Source organism: Ranitomeya imitator, chromosome 1 (assembly GCF_032444005.1).
Source record: "Ranitomeya imitator isolate aRanImi1 chromosome 1, aRanImi1.pri, whole genome shotgun sequence".
NCBI classification, from domain to species: domain Eukaryota; kingdom Metazoa; phylum Chordata; class Amphibia; order Anura; family Dendrobatidae; genus Ranitomeya; species Ranitomeya imitator.
In genome coordinates, this window is record NC_091282.1 from 16963362 (window position 1) to 16969849 (window position 6488).

The 6488-nt window shown below is 44.9% G+C and overlaps 1 pseudogene; it reads right to left on the reverse strand.

The window, feature by feature from the left end:
* Positions 1–2491: 2491 nt before the first annotated feature.
* Positions 2492–5519, reverse strand: LOC138658455 (uncharacterized protein C6orf62 homolog pseudogene; annotated as a pseudogene).
* Positions 5520–6488: the final 969 nt, after the last annotated feature.

Below are 6488 nucleotides of genomic sequence, written 5' to 3' on the forward strand. Positions count from 1 at the left end.
CAATGTGGATCCTTGGTGGGAAGAACTGCTTTTAACCAGTCATGAGAATTGCCAGCTGCTGTGAGCAAGGGAGGGGGGTAGAATTACACACAGGCAGACTGGGGAAGGACTACAGCTATATGCCTGCACATGGTGGCTTCGTGTTTACGCTGTACAAACCTAATGGAGGTGGGGCAGGGCAGCATGTCATTCACAAACCAAGGAGATGCAACAGGGAGCCGTGGCTGGGTGCTTCGGTTATTTACTCAATAACTCATATTTTCCAGACACCTCTCCCTTTTGGACAGCGCTATGGAGGCAGTACCTCTCGGTATTCCTACAGGCGCACCTGTGCGGGCTTGCCCCGCCAGAATAACCCACCTGCATTGCCATGCTCGCTGCCCTTTTTGGGTTTCACAGTAAAGTTGTACTGCTGGAGGGCAAGGCTCCAGTGTAGCAACCTTCTATTGGTACCAGACATGGTGTGCAACCAGTTCAGGGGGTTGTTGTCAGTCACGATGGTGAAGATGCATCCTTACATGTAGGGCTGCAAACTTCACATGTCCCACACTATGGCCAGGCACTCCTCTATGGTGGAATAGGTCACTTCCATCGGCAGAAGCTTCTGGTTCAGGTACAACATGGGGTGTTCTTGGTTCCCCGAGTCGACCTGGCTAAGCCCAGCACCAAGGTCAAACTCGCTGGCGTTGGTCTGTCCTAAGAACGGCCGACTGTTGTCGACTGCCTTTAGCACGGGAGAGCTGCTCAGTGCTGTTTTCAAAGCCCTAAAAGCCACCTCACAGTTGTTTGTCCAATCGACTGTGTGGGATAGCTTTTTCTTGGTGAGGTCTGTCAAGGACTTCGTAAGGCGTCTATAGTTTTTTTTACAAAGCGCCTATAGTACTTTGCAGTGCCCAGGAAGGACATCACCTGCTTCTTGGTCCTGGGGGTGGGCCAGGATGCGATGGAGTCCACTTTCCCAGGGTCGGGCCTCATAGAACCCCCACCTACCCGGTGCCCCAGGTAGCAGACCTGGCTCATGCCCATTATTATTATTAACATTAAATTATTACATTATTTTGCAGAAAAAGATCTTGTTATCAATATATCTACTTTGAGGGTTCCAATTAATGTCTGTCACCCTCAAAAGGGGAATTGTTAAATATTAATTGTTAATATTTAAATTATTGTTACACTCAATTACTGTACTGAGCTTTATGGAAGGTTTCTGTTATGATTAGGTGGCCTTGGAGCAGCATGAAAACCTTCACTGGAGTAGGTGGTAACTATACTGACCGCAAACCCTGATCTTATAACCGCAACTAGAAGAAGCCGTGGGGTGTGCCTAACAAATCCTAGACACCTCGACACAGCCGGAGGACTAAATACCCCTAAAGATGGAAATAGGAAAACTATCTTGCCTCAGAGTAGACCCCCAAAGGATAGGCAGCCCCCCACAAATAATGACTGTGACGAGAGGAAAAGACACACGCAGGCAGAAAACAGGCTTAGCAAAGGAGGCCACTTCTAGCTAAATAGAAAAGGATAGGACAGGATACTAAGCGGTCAGCATAAAAAATACTACAAAAATATCCACTGCAGAAAATACCAAACTCCACCACCTAACTAAAGATGTGGAGAGTATATCTGCAACTCCAGAGAATCCAACCAGACTGAGAAAAACAACTGACACAGTCTAAGCTGGACAAATAGAAACAAAAGATCAGCACTGAAAATAAGCACACAGCATGTGTGCTTCAGAAAAAGAAACAGACACTTATCTTTGCTGAATGGGCAGCTAAGCAGGAGAGGCCAGGCAGAGATCCAACACTTCCAAAGAAACATTGACTACTGGCATGGACTAATGAGTCCTGCAAAGCTAAATAGCCCAGTCAGAATTGCAATTAGCAGACACACCTGTCCAAGACTGCAGCCCAGGGACAACAGCATTACCATCTACAACCACCGGAGGGAGCCCAAAAGCAGAATTCACAACAGGTTTCGCTGACATTACAAAAAGCTATGTATATTTAGCTCAGAGTAAAAGTTAACACCATATATAGTAGAGAGAACATGTGCTCTATAGGACATATAATCATGGCTCTTGGGAGGGTGGGGGCTGTCACTTGGGGCCGTCATTTGGGCCTTCTTCACTCTCTACGAACTACAGACTTCACACAGATGGAATGAACAGCTGGTATGTGAGTTAAGAAGGATGACTACTACCATACTCCATGACAGGGACAGACGCCATTTACCATTCAGAATCTCAAGAAAGATGGGGAACAATCTTTGATATGGACAAATGGACAATCTCTTTGTAACTACTTCACCTATTTTATGTTTTGCTGCAATGATGCTTTTTGGTGGACAATCCAATAAACCACTACATTTTCTATGAGACATCTGGTAAAGAGTCCTTATTAAATAAATATACGAAATAAGCATATTTAACACCTGTTCCCATAACGGAGGAACAAATAGATATTACTACAGAAGAACAGAAAAATGATTCTTTTTTTTTTTTTTTGAGATTTAAGCTTGTTTATTTTAGATTTTCAATGTAATCCAATTTCAAACAAAAGCTAGATACAAATTGAAACCAGGTAAGCACTAGTATTAGCCAACGGGAGCAGGCCTATACAAGTTTAATCAAAAAAGGTACTGAAACCCTTTGCGCAAAGCTTTCTTTCAATACAATACAGTAGTCAACTTTATTTTCATTGCACAAAATAAAAAAAATATCCTTATCCAACTTGGCACGCTTTAACTTTCCATTACAGTTTGCAACTGCTTTATAACTTAGTTTCAAGAACCCACCATGGGTTTACTATTATAGAAGTATTACTTTACTCTAGAAAAAGTAATAACTGCCCAGATACCAGCAGGTTTATGCATCATTTCCTCCATCCAGAGCGTGTTTTCCACAGTGTTCCCAAGTACTTGACTTACATTAATATAGCCTAGAAGTCTGCAGTGGCTATATTAAATGTTAATGCACTCACAGTGGGAAATGCAGATTGTATGCAGCAACTGGGATAAGAGATCAAAACTGTCAAGTGCCTGAACACTTTGTCTCATTCCTGCAATAAGAACTAAGGTATGAAAGCAAATTCTGAAGTAGCAGGATTTCTTATAAATCTGTCCAAGGCCAGCCTTTATTTACTGCGGAAAATCCTTACTTAAATGAAGTGATTCAGATAGTGCTTTCATAGTTTGGTAAAGCAGTTACGCATACCTGTTACTTTCATGTTTCACCCAACTATAGTCTAACAAACTTTGTTAGGGGGATATGACCAGTGCAAATGGGAAGACCACAAAAACAAATAATACCTTGTGCTTTCTGATACATTTGATTCAGTGTGCCAAAGTCCCATCATTTCACATTTTACAAGGCTAAAGCATAGATGTTTCAGAACATCCCTTCTTTCACAAGGTCCATGCAAAAAAGGAAGTAAAAGAAAAAAAAAAATTATTTCAGGTACTAAAGTGATGAAAAAAAAAACAAACAAAAAGACAAAAACAAAAAAATTATCCAGCATGACGGTTCACAACGTACAAGTGTTCGGAGCATGAGTCCATATTCTTCTTGAGATTGGATATGAACAAAAATTAACTGATCTTCCCAGTTTGACTGGTCACAACCTTACTCTGGCATGTATGGGCGAAGGTGATCCTCAATGGTGCCAACTGCCCAATGGGTGAGCTGTTCCTGTGGCAGGTAGAGGCAGATGCTGCATAGCTTGAGGATTGTGGCTTTGCTTTTAGGAGTCTGCAAGTGCTGTTTGTCTACGAAGAGGAACACTGACTGGTTAGGATTGTTCAGAACAATTCCAGTCTTGTCATTCCGGCTTAGTACATGCAGAAGATGTTTTTCATAATCACCATGATGAAATTCAAACTTTGCCAATACAGGCCTGTAGGGCTCCTCCGATCCCTTCCATCTTGAAAACAGAAGACAAACAATCTTCTCTATATCATTCCGAGGCCAAAGAATAAAGTCCATCTCTTGAGTACACCCAATTACATCCCTGCGCATTGACTGGTAGCGAGGTGCATGAAGCTGTACTACATCCTTCTGTAGAAGCTCAAGGGAACTCTCCAAGGAATAGCTGGAATCCCGCACGCCTTTCAGAATATTTTCTTCGTAGTTATTAGTCATAACTGATATAACATCAGCAACTTCAAAGAGAGCCGACTTCTTTTTCTTATCTTTGAACACAAAAGCGATGTACATCTTGAAGTCAAACTGGTCAGCTAGAGACTCTTTCTTCTTTCTTAGCTGAGAGCGCAGTCTGTTCAGAGCCTGCTTCTTCCGTGAGTTGGGGTCCCCCATTTTTTTTTTGTAATGCCGCCACAAAGGCCTACAAAACTTGTAAAATAATCGCTAAATTTTGGGTACTTTCTTTTTGTGCATGTGAGACACCCAAGTCAACAGAAACAAGCCATGCTACCTCCTTTCAATGACTCAGTCAGGTCAGCACTACTAGTGACAGGCCTGTCATACTACCGGGGTCAGGAAACGGAGCGGCCAGACAACCATGACAAGAAGGAGGTTAACATCTGATGAAACTAAGAGAGGCATCATATACATGGAGAAAACCAGAAACACAACTGTTAAAAAATGCTAGGGCGGGGGGGCCAACAATGGAAAAAAACAAAGATGTCACCGGCTACTAGCCTATACCATAAAATCAAAAGCCATCCTGCTTGGTAGGCCTCCCTGCTCACAGATCGGAAAACTGCTCAGCCGGCCCCGAGATTGCATCATATGAGAAGAGATGACGTCACTGACTTCTACAGATCCCCTTGTCCTCCTATTACAGTGCAAGAGACAGCTAGAGATTATTTCTCCGTCTGACAGGTGGGGGTGGGGTGTTCACAGCAGAGTCGCCCCAAAATACCGGGCTTGGGGGCAGAGAGGAAGCCCATGTGGAAGATCAGCCGGCACCCCATAGGGAAGAACACCATGATGGCGGGCGTACACTAGGAGAGGAACCCTGTCACCAGCCGGATGAGGGGGCACACGAGGGCATATCGTGATCAGAGGCGACAGAGAGGAAACAACGCGACTTGTATGTGTGGGATTGTGCGGGGCTTACACGGGGCTGCTGTCCTAGCCACGCCGGCGACCTGTCATGTCTGCTGGAGGCGGAGTGCTGCTGTCAGGGTGGCGGCTGTTCGGGGGCAGGCTGGCGGCGAGGAGAGTGATCACTCCGGGGGGATCCATGTCAAGAAAACACCAGGGACCCCAACGGACCCCTCTGCTTGTGAGCCGCACTGCTCAGCGGGCTGTACAGCCTACTCCACCCCGACCCACCCATACTCCGGACCGGGGGTCTCGCTGTGAGAGGGGAGGAGGCAGGCCAAGGCCTCGACACCACGCAGTCCAAGAACTGACGAAAACCCCGACCCGTCTTCCTTTATGTTCTCGAAGAAGGCAGCGCTAACACGCAGAGGCGTCCTCACAGCTCGGGAGCGGCCACAAACAGCCAGCAGCACCACACACAGAAGGAGAAGATGGCCGCCGCTGCGTCACCTCCTGCCCAAAAATGATTCTTTACAGTTAGATGATCTTGTTGAAGCTGCTTCACACCCCTTTCCTATTCATCACATGCGCTGTGTTGTTAATACGCTGCAGCTGACAATAAGAGACAGTCTGCGAGAGGGACATGCTGGAACTCTGATTAGCAAAGTAAAGAAATTGGCTATTGCTGCTAGAACCCCTAAAATTGATTCCATCTTGAAGAGATGTGCTGGAAAAGGGGCAATTGTGGATCAAGCCACTCTGTGGGGCAGCACCTATTTAATGATTGAGCGATTGCTTGAGCTGAAACCCTTTCTTGTAGATATGGCCAACCCTCAGGTCAACTACAACCCAACTACATGAAGGTCAATGGACACAGGTGGCTGAATTGAAGAAATGTCTTAATCACCCATTTACAGTGACTAAAAAGTTACAAGCTGATATTTAACTCCTGGCATTTTTATACAGGAGTGGAAGTACTTGTTGTTTTGCCTGTCCCAAAGAGGAGGTTTAATCGCAGATGGCATTGCTGCTTCAATGAAACAGAGAGAGACACTGCTATTAGAAAATAAAATTCTTCCGGAAGCTGTTTAAGTGGACCCGAGTTATCGTATATTGCAGGATGATCAACAGCTTACTAAAGGAAAAGAATCTCTGATTGAGGTAGCAGTTATGATGAGTGGGCTACAGGATGGCCAAGAGCAAGAGGACTCGGGTCCTGCCAGTGCTGCTGCTGCCGTTCCTTCATCCTCATCAGATGAGGAGTTTGATTTCGACAAGTAGTTGGACGACATGGAGCAGGCAAAGCGTTTCCGCAGAGAAAAAGATTCCACTCCCATAGAAAACAGATTGACCATATTTCAGCAACATTTTTCACTTGCTCTCAAAGTAGAGTTCAATAGTTCATAAAAACTGACTGTGCACGAGGCAATTCCTTTATACCCTCAAATTGTTAGAGATGTCACCCATGTGGTTACTGCTT